This window comes from Petaurus breviceps, unplaced genomic scaffold, assembly GCF_028583685.1.
Source record: "Petaurus breviceps papuanus isolate PSGF00001 unplaced genomic scaffold, PetGlider_PUasm1.0 90903, whole genome shotgun sequence".
In the NCBI taxonomy this organism is placed as follows: domain Eukaryota; kingdom Metazoa; phylum Chordata; class Mammalia; order Diprotodontia; family Petauridae; genus Petaurus; species Petaurus breviceps.
In genome coordinates this window covers 14,207,852-14,220,377 of record NW_027187376.1, presented here as the reverse complement: position 1 = coordinate 14,220,377, position 12,526 = coordinate 14,207,852, and the positions used below count along the sequence as shown (strand labels likewise).

The 12,526-nt window shown below is 36.6% G+C and overlaps 2 protein-coding genes across 4 annotated transcripts in view; one reads left to right on the top strand and one right to left on the bottom strand.

Moving 5' to 3' along the window:
* The window catches only part of NDUFS1 (NADH:ubiquinone oxidoreductase core subunit S1), a 386,086-nt gene extending 374,731 nt beyond the window's left edge, over positions 1-11,355 (bottom strand). The window contains exon 1 of the mRNA XM_069075298.1: positions 11,345-11,355. The gene's annotated coding sequence lies outside the window, so the exon portion shown is untranslated. The remainder of the gene's footprint in view (positions 1-11,344) is intronic.
* Positions 1-12,526, top strand: part of ADAM23 (ADAM metallopeptidase domain 23) — a 253,104-nt gene that overhangs the window by 7,809 nt on the left and 232,769 nt on the right. The gene's annotated exons all lie outside the window — the stretch shown is intronic.

Here is a 12,526-nt window from a genome sequence, read left to right as displayed (position 1 = left end):
ACACTTCTAAAAGGAAGGCTTTTGTTTTTAAAGGGCTGTCATGTTAATTACTACAAGTTAGCTTGGATTGAGTGGCACTATTGTTTCTCAGTGGTCCATTGGTATGTTGTACCATTGAAGTCATGTGTCAGTGTCTTTGGAGAGTGTCTCCCCCCCCCAATATTTTATTTTTAAATTACATGTAAAACATTTTAACATTCATTTTATAAATTTTAAGTTCCAAATTCTCTCCTTCCCTCTGCTCCTCCCTCATTGAGAAGGCAGGCAATTTGATTTAGGTTATACGTGTGCTGTCATACAAAACACATTTCCATATTAGTCATGTTGTGAAAGAAAACAGACAAAATACCCAAGAAAAATAAAGTAAAAAATAGTATGTTTTAATCTGCATTCAGACTTCGTCAGTTCTTTCTCTGGAGGTGGACAGCATTTTTTAAAAATCATAAGTCCTTCTGAATTGTCTTACACCATTGTATTGCCAAGAATAGCTAAGTCATTCATAATAGATTATTGTACAGTATTGCTGTTACTATGTATAATGTTCTCCTGGTTCTGCTTACTTCACTTTGTATCAGTTCATGTAAGTCTTTCCAGGTTTTTTGAAAGCATCCTGCTCATCATTTCTTATAGCACAGTAGTATTCCACAGCAATTATATACCACACCTTGTTCAGCCATTCCACAATTGATGAGCATCTCCTTAATTTCCAATTCTTTGCCACCACAAAACAAGTTCCTATAAATATTTTTGTACATGTGGGTCCTTTTCCTTAAAAAAAATCTTTGGGATATAGACCTAGTATATACATATATATGTATATATGTATGTATACACATATATACATATAGCTATTGCTGGATCAAAGGGTGTGCACAATTTTCTAGCCTTTAGGGCATAGTTCCAAATTGCTTTCTGGAATGGTTGGATCAGTTCACAACTGGAGAGTGTCTTCTCTCTATTCTGCTTGTGGTTGCCCCATACTAGCTCAGCATACAGCAGCTAGTTTGGTAGGCTGTAGTCATCTATTCTTTGAAAATAACAGGCCAGATATGCAGACATAAAGGACAAGCAACTCATCAAAGCTAACCCTCAGGGTTTTTTCTTAGTAGGTCAGTGGCATAATCGTATTTCTCAGAGTGATGGGTAAATTAGACATAGATGAGGGAAGACCTTCCTTCCTATTTCTCTATTTCCATTAATGACATTACCATTTTCCCAGTTGCTCAACTGAAAACTTTGGAGTTATTTTTGATTCTCCTTCATCCATTGTATGTCCTTAGTGATCATGTTATGTCATTTCTTCAAAATGTTTTGGGTATTCACCACTTCTCCATTCCCATTGCTACTATTTGTTCAAGGCCCTTATCACCCTCTTGTTTGAATTACTGAAGTAGTTTTCTAACTGATCTCCCTGATTCCCATCTCTCCTCTCTTCAGCCTATCATATGCAGAATGTACACAATTCCCCCCTTTTTTTGTGATATGCTCTCCTCCCCCACATCACTAAAAATCTCCAGTGCATAAAGGATAAGGCAGAGACTCCCTTAGCTTGGCATAACTATTTACTGAAAGAATGAGGGAATATGACTCATTCTCAAGAATAGCTGGCCATCATCTTTTGGACAATGCCCCTTCATATATTTGGTCATTGAATGTTCTTTCAGTCTTCTCCCAGGCTAAATTATCTCAAAGAACTTTTTCAATGCCAGTGGGTCATTTTGTGTGGATGATTCTATTCATGCCTGTCTAGCCTATAAGGGTGGTTGTAGAAAATAGTTTTATGATAAATGACAAGAACCTGGCCTTATCTCTTAATAGTATTTTTTTCTTAGACCATTGAATAAAGTTCAGTTTTGAAGATTACATATTTTAAAGGATCCTGCAGCATCTCCTTTCAAGAACTGAGTTTTTGCCAATGAAAATATTTTTCACCTTTATCAGAAGAACGGGTATAGTCATGGGGCCTTGGTCCCACAGGACTTACCATTTACACTGATAAAAAGAACCTGTTTAACACTCTGAAAAGTCATTGTAAGTTGAATTGAATGTAGTAGCCTTTCCTTGTGTGTATGTTAATTACCATTTTAATTAGAATTTTCCATTGGTAACTCTTGTAAAATTGGCAGATCTACTAGTTGTTGCACTTTACGCAGCCCCCTGAGAGGTTAGAAATTGTCTTATTCTTTTACCATGTCGTAAGATGAGATAAAGGTTCCCCATATCATGATAAAAAAAGTGCATGTTACTATGTACATAAAGTAGGAAGGCATTATGATTTGACTGTGAGACTATACCCAAATTTTAAGTATAACAACATGCTTTATAATCAAGTTTATTTTAGTATGTACTGACTTAGTAAAGAGTAAACGTTGTTGATTTTTTGATAGATTAATAGCTCAGAATTCTGTTTTTTAATTATCTTCTGAAAGATAATCATCATAATAATGTATTATACTTGTATTAAATGCCATAATATGTGAACTATTGGTTAGGCCTGTTCCTTCTAGAGAAGGCAAAATTTAGAAATTAAAAAAAATTATGTACTTAGGACAAATACTAAGGAGAGGATATTTTAATTTATATAGGTTATTTACATTACTAGGAATGTGAACACTGAATTTGCCACTTAGTCTTCACAATTAAGTCATCTAGTCAAATATATTTAGCTCTGCTGTATTCAAAGCCTTATTCAAATCCAAAATCTTTCGATCATAGGATTTAGAGCAGAAGGAGCTTGAAAGATTATTTTGTCCAATCTATTTGTTTTATAGATGAAGAAAATGATTCCCAGAGAGGATAAATGCTAGCTTCAGTTTGTTTCAGGAAGTTGTAGAGCTAAGATTTGAACCCAGTTTCTTTGATGCCAAATCTAGCACTCCAGACCAGTGGTGTCAAACACAACTGAAGTCAGCATATTGGCTTTGAAAACCACAAATTAGCATTATCTATATTGAATTGTATTTTTATTTATTTTGTTAGGCATTTCCCAATTACATTTTCATCTGGTTCAGTTCATACTCTTTTGACACCTTTGTTCTGCACTTTACTATGTTCTGTATCGTGGTTGTCTGCTTTAGGAATTTTCCACATCAAAGTTTTAATAATAAATTGACATGGTATTAGCTATGTATGTGAAGCTAGAGCAGGGCTTCTTAACCTGGAGTCTCTGAACTTGGTGTTAAAAAATAATCTTAATAACTGTATTTCAATATAATTTCCTTCCTTTGTAATCATATGTATTTTGCACAAACATGTGTATCCTCTGTATTATGTACAAAGAAACCAAATATAGGACAAATAGGAGATAATTAACTAAGGGAAGGTACTAGAATTAAGAGGAAAAGGCTTCTAGTAGAAGATGGGTTTTTAATTGGGACTTGAAGGGATCCAGGGAAGCTAGAAATCAGAGATGAGGAGGGAGAGAGAGTATTCTAGGAATGGGGGATAGTCAGAGAAAAATGTTTGGGGCCAAGAGATAGGGACATAGATTTGTCTCAATGAGATTGATATACCAGCCCTAATGGCAATAGCCACCCAAGAAGGGTTAGTTCAGATGGGGAACAGGTCAGAGAAAGAATTACAGAGGCAGCAGAAACTACTTGTTTATGTGGTAACTCAACAAGAGTGGCTCTTTGGGACTTTGGTAGCCCGTTCCTTCCCTCCTTTGTTAGTGGCTCTTTCCAACTGGAGCTCATTATAGCTTCCCTGGTCATTTGAGGGCAAGAGAGAGAAGAGCTGGTAGCTTTATTTGGGCAGTGGGAGTTTGTCTGAATGATTTAGGCCGGCACCTTTTTCACCGATCAAGTGAAGAAAGACTTCATCATTGAGGAAACTAGGGTGGGCTGTGCTTAATTGGTCAGTACTGTTAATGGAAGGAAGTCTGGGGAACTATCAGTATTTCAGGGCTGAGTTCCTGGTGATTTTTTTGTATACATTAAAAGAAGGAAGGGACACTTCAATGTTAATGCTAGGATTAAGGCAGTGTACTTGGCCGTTAATTGAATATATTAATGAGTTTCCTCAGCTGCAAGCTATTTTAAGCTGGGAGAAGGCAGTGCTGATGGAGATTTTTAGAAGGGGATTAAAAGATCATTTTAGGGATTGGTTAGTGGGACACACGGGACCTCAGGATTTAGCAGGGCTAATGGAACTGACAGACTAGTTGATAGGAGGAACAAAAGAGGAGGTCAAAGTTTTGACAAAAATCAGAATACAGGCAGGGAAAGAGTGAAAGGACCTTGGAGCCAAACCAGCTGTAAGCAAGCTAGAGGCCCTAGTTATATATGGGCTGCAGGGGTTTTGGACCCAATACAGACCTTGTTTTAGGTGTTGCAGGCTTTATTCCCCTGCTAAGTATAGCAGGACTAGTCCAGATAGATGGGAAGAACCAGGGAAGACAGGGAAATTAACCCAGCCAGGAATTCTTGCCTATGAACATAGAGTCTGCCTGAAATTGGGAAGGAAGATTTGGGTGGGCAGGGCGCTACACCTGGACTGATCTGTGATGTTTATTGTATAGGTAGATTTTTTTTTCCAGGGGAAAAAGTGCCCAGGAAGAGAAAGTAAAACATAATTCAGATTGATTTTGAGGCATTAGCACATTATAACCTTGACCGTGGTTAGAAAATGGGAGCCACCTAATTGCCAAAAGATGATTCCTGAGTAGAGCTGTGGAAGGCAGATCTCTGAGGAAGTCTTTTCCTTTCACTTGGCTAGTAGGTAGCACAGAAAATTCTGTGAATAATTGCTATGAAAGCAGTTAAGGAAGTGTTTGGGTTCCTATACTTATGATAACTGAATTCTCATCTTTAGGGCAACAGAGGGAAGAACTACTAGCTTTATTTGGGCAGTGTGAGTTACAGATACATCAGCAAAATCTTGAATGTGCAATAGGTCTGTGTAGTTTCCTTAGGTAGGAACCATCATAAGCACTCTTAAATGCCTCAAGAACCACTCTTGCATATCTAAGTGTCAAGGACACATATATTTCCAGCTGACTTCATCTTGTAAGATATGTTTACTTAAAAGGACAGCAAGGCAAAGTGATAGAGTGCTTGGGTCAACCAGGAAGACTTGGGTTCAGATACTGTCTCTGATACTTACCAGCTGTGTGACTATGGACAAGGCTTTTTGGGCCTTAGTTCCCCTATACATAAAATGTGGATAATGACACTTCAAAGGACTGTTAGTGAGGTGCAAATGAGATAATGTAAGCAAAATCCTTTGCAAACATTAAAGTGCTATATAAATGTCAGTTATTATTATTAAGGAGGTAAGTGGATCCATTACTATCCCAAAAGGATTATGATTGCCCAGTGAATTACTTTCCTTCCTGGAACATCATTCCCTAAATTATACCCTAAATGATCATGAGAGATGAACTATTGGGATGTATGGAAAATGTGAATGAGAGTTTTATTTGAAAATCTTTTATGTGCAAACATGAGAGCCCCCTTTTTTTTGTCACTAAGGAAGGGGACCTTGTCCGTCCATTGTCTCAGAGGGTTCGGTGAAATATTAGTGAATAAGCAACTATCTGATATCCTTGTTTCAGACATTCTGGGAAAGGCACAGGAGCCCCACATTTATACTAAATCTTTTTTGGGGAGAGGGAGGAGAACTTTTCAGTTTGTGAAAATTAGGGCGGGGGATGAGTGGAAGGCAGCTTTCATTATATCTGTCAGGTTATTATTCCTTTTAGGTCAGCTGATCCCCCAGTAGTATTTTAGCATTTTAATTCATGCTGTTTTCGTTGCCCTTCAAGACCAATTTCTTTTTGTTTCTCTTGATGATATTTTGATATATCATCAAGCAGGTTGTCTCTTGCATAAGGGAGGTATTAACTCATCTAGGGAACCATGGCTTGCATGGTAATATCTCTTCCTCAGCCTATGGAAACATTTTTGGGATTTATTTTTGGACCCAATGGACTTCCCATGGATCTGTATAGGTTCTAAGAGACTGGGTGGAATTTTCCCAGAATGAAAGCCTTTTAGTGTTTTCTTTGAACTGCAAATTTATGCCTAAGGTATTTTTGTTTTTGTGGCGGTGCTTACCATTTTCAGAATCCCCAACCTGTATTGTAAAAAAAAGGGATAAGATTTAATTGGAGGCTAGAGTAAGAAGTGGTCTTGAAGAAGGTATTTATGACAGTTGCACTTTCACAGCAACCCCCCCCAACTCTAAGGACATACATATCTTTATGTATGTATAATAATACATATATGTATTTATAGATGTATAATACATATATATGTAGAAAGATAGAAATGGATAGGTGATAGATATATATATTTAAGATATGAACACTTAAAGCTTCATGAGAACTTTCAGGATACCCTATATATTACACATATAACTTAAGAATTATAAATATGAATATTATATATACATATATGCATACATACACAAAGGGTATTCCAAAAGTCCTTGTATAGCTTTAAGCATTTATATCTTAAATATATAGCTATTATATATTATATTATGTATATCTATATACGATACCATAATATGTTATATCTATCATCTATTCATCTCTATTATCATCTCTCTCTCTTTTTCTTTGTCTCTTTCTCACCTACCAAAATATATGGAACCAGAAAAGCAAGGGAAGATGAGGATTTCAACTTCGAACTGTCTCTCACTGACTGTTAACCTTACCTGTTAACATTACTATCGTAATGTATAAAAAGTTATTGATGCTTAAGATAGGCTTAGGGACTAGGTGATGGAGAGAGGGAGTAGTAGACATTATGGAAGAAGCATGACCCCCAGACAGGTTTTACTAACCATGAAAATTTAGTGTATTTTTACTTTAAGTAAATTTTTATGTATAGCTCTCGTCTTACATCGGCAAAATGTCTTCAAGTATCTCTTCCACTTTTTTCCTCCCAGGGATCCATCTAATATAGCTTTTTTTTTTTTTTTAAGAAAGAAAAGGGTAAAGAAGAGGAATAATCAGCAAACCGATTAACTAAAAAAAATCTGAAAATATATGCCATGTTCTTTATTTATGGCCCTCCTACTTTAGCAAAGGAATGCCATAGGGGTGACTTCTCATAGAAGTGTGCATCTTGTCTGGATATCATACATAGTCGGTGATACTTGCATATTTTTTCCTCTGGGTAATTTATGTATTGAGAATCAAGAATATTCTAGCAGATGCATTGTCCTCTAGCAGGACTAAGAGGAACCTGTTGAAGAGGTAAAGATGGAACTGAGGCTTATGCTTGTAATGAGAGCTTGTCCTAAAGAGTCAGGGAAAGCTGAGTCTATAATATTTCAGTGAGCAAGGGATAGTATTCTTCTAATGCTGAGAGAAAGTTGTTAAGGCAAATCATGACACCCTTATCAGTAAGACACCTCAGGGAGATTACTGGTGAGTGGATTGAGTATGTGGTATCTGGCATAACATGAAGAGTGTGCATGGAGTAGGTTCCCAAGTACCAAAAAGGTGTTGGAGAAAGCCAAAGGAAGACAGAGGTGGAAGAGTGACTATGGGGAGCAACACAGTAGCAGTTTTCAAGTATTTGAAAGATTGTGACAGATTTTGAAAGATTTTGGCCCAGAAAGAAGCAATGGGTGGAAGTTTTCTCATTTGTGAAATGGGAAGTGGTTGGGGAACAGCTGGATGTAGATGGCCTCTGGAGTCCTTCTTAGTTCCAAGTCATTGATCCTGAGGTCCTACTTTGCAAAGAGGTAGATTTATTAGAAAAAGGTAACTTAACTAGAAATTAGAGTTGCTCAAGAGTAGAATAAGTTGTCTCAACATGTAGTGTGCTCCCCTTCAATAGAAGTAAGACTTCAGGGGAAGGATGGGTGGCTACTTGTCTGGGATGTTGTAGGTGGCATTCTTGTTCAGGCAGAATCTGAGCAATCTATTATTGCTAATAATTTCTTGCTGACTCTGTGTCCCAAACAATAAGAAAAAATTAAAGTGTATGAAAACTATATTTGCCTGACATAACCCTTTAATTGATATCTTTTATGAAATGGAAAACTTTTTTGAAATTTGCCAGATTTTTTTAATGGGGCCCTTAATGGCCATTTCTAGTTTAAGGTGGTTGATGGAGTTAACCATATATGCTGCTGAAGAAATTGTCTACCTTTCCCCCTTTCCTCTTCCATGTAGGAAAGATAGAGTTTAGAGGGAAAGTATTCTTTATATTAATTATGTTTAAACCTTTCAAGATATTTATTTAGCTGGCTTAGTGTTTAACTAAACTTTTTCAACAAGGTCAAGATCTAATGTTATTTTGAGATTTTGATATTAAACAAAAATTTATTTAATTAAACAAAAATTGTTTAATTGGGAATTTAATAAATGAACCTATATTAATAAATTTAGTAAATAATTTAATTTAATAAATTGTATAATAAACAAAAATTTTATTTAATTAAACGAAAATTTATTTAATGTCTTCTTTTCTGTGAAAGCTACCCAATTAAACCTGGATTCTGTCTGCCCTCAAGTTATATTTTATCACATAACCATAAATGTATTATAACAGATTATATATACATACACTCATATATATGTGTGTGTACACACATATATATACACACATATATGTATAAAACCCCATACTTTTGACCATGTCTCATTTTTCTCTTGGATTGAAATGTACTAAAATTCAATGTGACATTAAAATGAAAACTTTCCTAAAAAAAAAAAACAGCTTAAAAATGGAATTGTTTCCTGGGACTTTGGTTCAGGTTGTGTCAGGGGTTTGTGTTTATAGTACAACTTTCTGGGCAGATTTTCAGACAAGAACAGGTAACTTTCTTCTCCTAGGATTCTATTACCCTTAAGCTAAAAGTCAAGTAGAGTTAGTTAAACTAGTTCTTGAATTACCAAACTTTCTATTTATTGTCCTTATGTGACAATTGGTGCATGATATTCGAATTGACCAGCAGTCGTAAAATGTACTTAATCTTGGACAATCTTTTCCTGGCTGCCATCTGGGATTGCTCAGAATCTCTTCCTGGTAGATCTTTTGTAGACACAGCAAGTGATTGTCTTGACAGCATGATTACACTATGTATAGGTGTGACTATGGGTGATGCAACAAATTCTAGCTGTATTATGGGAGAGAAGGCTTGACAACTGAAGATGATGAATAGGGTGGTTGTTCACTTGTTGCTGCCTGGAGGCCAGGCCTGGCTAGACAATATGTGTTTACTATATGTTTTAAAAATCAATCAAACCAAAACATAATGAGAAAAGTAAATTATATAGAGCAGTTCAGCACCACAGAGGAAGACAACATCATGCAGTGGGAAGTATGTTGGGTTTGAAGTTAGTAGATACAGATTCAAATCCTGGCTTTTCTACTTATTGCCTGTGTGATCTTGGGCAGATACCTCAAGTTTCTGGACAAGTCTTCCCCTGTAAAATGAGGGAATTGGGCTAAATTATCTTAGAGTTCTTTTCCGTCTTCAAACCTCATGTTCTTGTGAATAATTTGAAGTATCTGCTCCATTAACTACATCTTTCTTTAGTGGACAAATAATACTTTGTTTCTGGGTTTTAATTCTGATTGATAAAATTGTTATACATACTGTCCATTTTCACTGTAACTACTTTTGTTCTTATAGTGGACAGTTGTTACATCGAGAAACTGTCCATTTAAAGCAGATATAATGAATTCCACTTAGGAATCCTTTAAAAAAATATCTCCACTTCATTTTAGACCTCCTTCCCTGATAAATTATTCCATCTTCCAGTACTCACAGAGACCTGTTTTATTACCCCTTAACCTTCCTTTCCAGAACTGCCTTCTTTTATACCCTTTTATATCCTCTATACCCTCAAACACAATGGTCCCTGAAGGAGAAGTGAAATATTTCCTGATCTTCATAGCTATGCTTTTTCTTTATCAGTCAGTCAATAAGTATTTTTTAGCCACTTACTTTGTGCCCAGGCATCACGCTAAGTGTTAAGGATACCACAAAGGGCAAAAGGTGGTTCCTATTCTCCAAGAAGCTCATAGTCTGATGAGTCTCATTGTCACCACCTTCTAGCAGCCTTTCCTCCTTTAAGATTTAATTTATTCATATTTATTACCAAAGCTAGATCTTGGTCAGTGTTGTCTGCTGACCCCCAGGTCATGCTCCTTCTTTTCTTAAGAGGTTTAATATCTGACTCCCAGCCTTATTCTCCTCCCCAAATCTTGCCTCTGTACTTGGGGACTTCAGTGTTTGTGTTAATGTTCCCCCAAACACTCTAACCTCCCAGTTCCTCAGTCTCCTCAACTCGAATCACTCATTCTTCAACTCCACCTTAGCTATACTTAGTGATGGTCACACTCTTGATCTCACCATCACCTATAAGTGTTCTATTTCCATGAGCAAAAATTCTGAAATTCCTTTATTTAAAGATGATCTCTTATCATCCCATCTATCCCTGTGCTTTATCCTTATTAAATGTATTCTTCATTCCTCTACCTCTCAGCACTTTTTAGGCCACCACTCTCACTTCCCTCTCTTCCTAGTCTTAGTCCTATAGATAACCAATTCAAATCTACACTTTAGAAACTCTTGAGCCTTTGTTCTGTTACCACTTGTGCATTGCCAACCTCAACTCTGTATCATTCCCACCATCTGCCTTTCCAATCTTCCCACATGCTACTGAACAAAGCTAGAGAAAATTATTTAACTGATTTGACTGGGTCCATTACAAACTTGTTATTCAGTATCAACTGGGCCCTCACCACAGTAAGACTATATTTTCACCCTCCCCCAACTGATTCTTCCTCCCAGTTCCCAGAGTCTTTTCAAACTTTCCCTCTCTCCTTAGAACTCCTACATTTCTCCTACTTCTTCCCTCTGCTCCTCCCCAGAATCCTATCTCATGCTTTACTAATGTAGTCCAAGCATAGCCATAGACCCACCAAGCAGCAGTGTAGCCCACAAGGAGCAGTCACAAACATGGCACACATATTCCATTTCATTAAGTTTACTGCATCTATGTGATCACATCCTCTGATTGGTTGGTTCTTCCCAGAACCTCCATTTTAAGGAAAGTGTTCAAGTCATCCACATCTTCATTCCTTTCTGACCCCTACTTCTGCCTCTTTGGACTTTCTCATGGCCCAGTGTGAGTCCATTTTGCCCCTCCCCCCACTTCCGCTTCTTACTTTTCAGCCTCTTTTATGTGTTCTCTGACCCCATTAGAATGTAAGCTCCTTGAAGGTAGAGGCATCTTTATTTTTTGTTTGTGTTTGTATTCTTAGGGCTTAGTACAGTGCCTGGCACATAGCAGGCACTTCATAAAAGTTTGTTCATTGATTAAATGATGAGAACCAAGTTTTCCTGACTCTTTCTACATAAGAATTTACTCAGCCCCCATGTACTAATGTTAAATATTTCACCTTTTTGAGAGAACTTTGACTATTACTGTTGTATTATCATTATATTTTTGTTCTTTATGAGTATCACCTTTGTCTTTTCCTGCACACAAATATGGATGATTCTACTAGTCCACTACTCCTTTTAAATAACACACTGTCTTCCTACCTCAAGATTGTTATAAGGAAAGTGTTTTATAAACCTTAAAATACTTACTTAATAACTTTAAGCAGCAGTGTGACCCTGGGAAAGTCACTTAACCCCATTTACCTCGCCCTGCTCAAAGTTAACTTAATAAGTGTGAATTGATATTATTAATAGTATTATTTCATAGAATAGAAGGAAGATCACCAAAGCTGATCTCTTCACATGTAATATATTTCTCTATTTTTATTTACTCATTCTCATATCTTCACAAAATCTTAGTACTGAAGGGATTTTAGAGATCATGTATTCAAACCCCCTCACTTTATACATTACTGAGTATCTCCAGAGAGTCCAATGATTTTCCCAACACCATACATCTAAGTCAGGAGTAGCTCCAAGTCCAATTTTCCTACTACACCACTTGATGAAGGTGTTGGAGGCATCTGTGTTCTTTTGCTATTTATATTTTGGGCTCTTATTTTCAGTTATTCTTTAATCATATTTGTACAAATTTCCTTTATCTTTTTAAAGCTTCCTTCTATTACAACTTTTTTTCTATCTTATTTGACTTATTTATGTCTGTTGCTTCCACCCATTTTTGGTTATATGTTTATTCCTCTCTCCTATGATTCCAGTCATTATTGATATTGTAATCTATCTCTAATAGTTCTACTGACCTATAATCTTTGATCTTTCCATTCCTTCCTATAGGAGGTGGTGCTTGAGCTGAAAGGAGATAAGGAATTTTAAAATGTGGGGATGAGAAGGGAGTGAATTTCAAGCATAAGAGATAGCCAGAGTAAAGGTATGAAAATGAGAGATGAACCATTTTGAGTGAGGAGTATCAGGAAGGACAGTTTGCCTGGTTGATAGAGTGTGTAGAGTGGTGCAATGAATAATAAGAGTGCTAAGGTAGGTTTGACCTAGGTCAGGTGTGGAGAATCTGTGGCCTTGAGGCCACATGTGGCCCTTTAGGTCCTCAACTGTGACTCTTTGACAGAGTCCAAGTTTTACAGAATAAATTCTTTTT